Source organism: Lathyrus oleraceus, chromosome 6 (genome assembly GCF_024323335.1).
Source record: "Lathyrus oleraceus cultivar Zhongwan6 chromosome 6, CAAS_Psat_ZW6_1.0, whole genome shotgun sequence".
Lineage (NCBI taxonomy): Eukaryota > Viridiplantae > Streptophyta > Magnoliopsida > Fabales > Fabaceae > Lathyrus > Lathyrus oleraceus.
In genome coordinates, this window is record NC_066584.1 from 515454852 (window position 1) to 515455619 (window position 768).

Consider the following 768-nt stretch of genomic DNA (forward strand, 5'->3'; position numbering starts at 1 on the left):
ACTGATTTCGTACATTCCACCCTTAGTGTGGGACTTTTCCACTGGAGTTCGTTCACCTCCCCATTGGCAATGGTTTTGGGCCATGTTTTCAATGAGTTGATAGGCTTCGTTGTATGGCTTATCCATAAGTGCACCGCCCGCGGCAACGTCTACTGTAAGTCTTGTGTTATACAGAAGCCCATTGTAAAATGTGTGAATGATCACCCAGTCTTCGAGACCGTGATGTGGACATATCCTCATCATGTCCTTGTATCTCTCCCACACTTCGTAGAGAGATTCCACATCTTTTTGCCCTAATCCGTTAATTTGAGCTCTCAGCATAGTAGTTTTGCTATGCGGAAAATATCGGGATAAGAAGACATTCTTCAGTTCTTCCCATGTTGTAACAGAGTTGGAGGGCAAGGATTGCAACCAAGCCCAAGCTCTGTCCCTTAGTGAGAAAGGAAAGAGGCGCAGTCTTATCGCATTTTGAGATACACCATTCGCCTTTACAGTATCTGCGTACTGCACAAACTTGGTCAGGTGTTCATTAGGATCGTCCGTAGGATTTCCAGCAAATTGATGTTGTTGGACGGCTGATAATAGTGAGGGTTTCAACTCAAAATCGTTTCGATTGATAGCGGGGGCAGCAATGCTGTTGTGAGGTTCTTGTTGAGACGGGGTAGCGTAGAATTTAAGAGGATGATTTGTGGTCTTTCTTCAGCCATGTTTGGTTTTTCTTCTGGTTTAGGAGGAGAGAAGATATCGGGAATATCGTACTTTTGTTGA

At 44.4% G+C, this 768-nt stretch overlaps 1 non-coding gene across 1 annotated transcript; it reads left to right on the top strand.

Moving 5' to 3' along the window:
• Nucleotides 1–214: 214 nt before the first annotated feature.
• LOC127098932 (small nucleolar RNA R71) lies at nt 215–321 on the top strand. The gene has a single exon (XR_007793615.1). It is a non-coding gene; the product is annotated as a small nucleolar RNA R71 (small nucleolar RNA).
• The last annotated feature ends 447 nt before the right edge of the window (nt 322–768 follow it).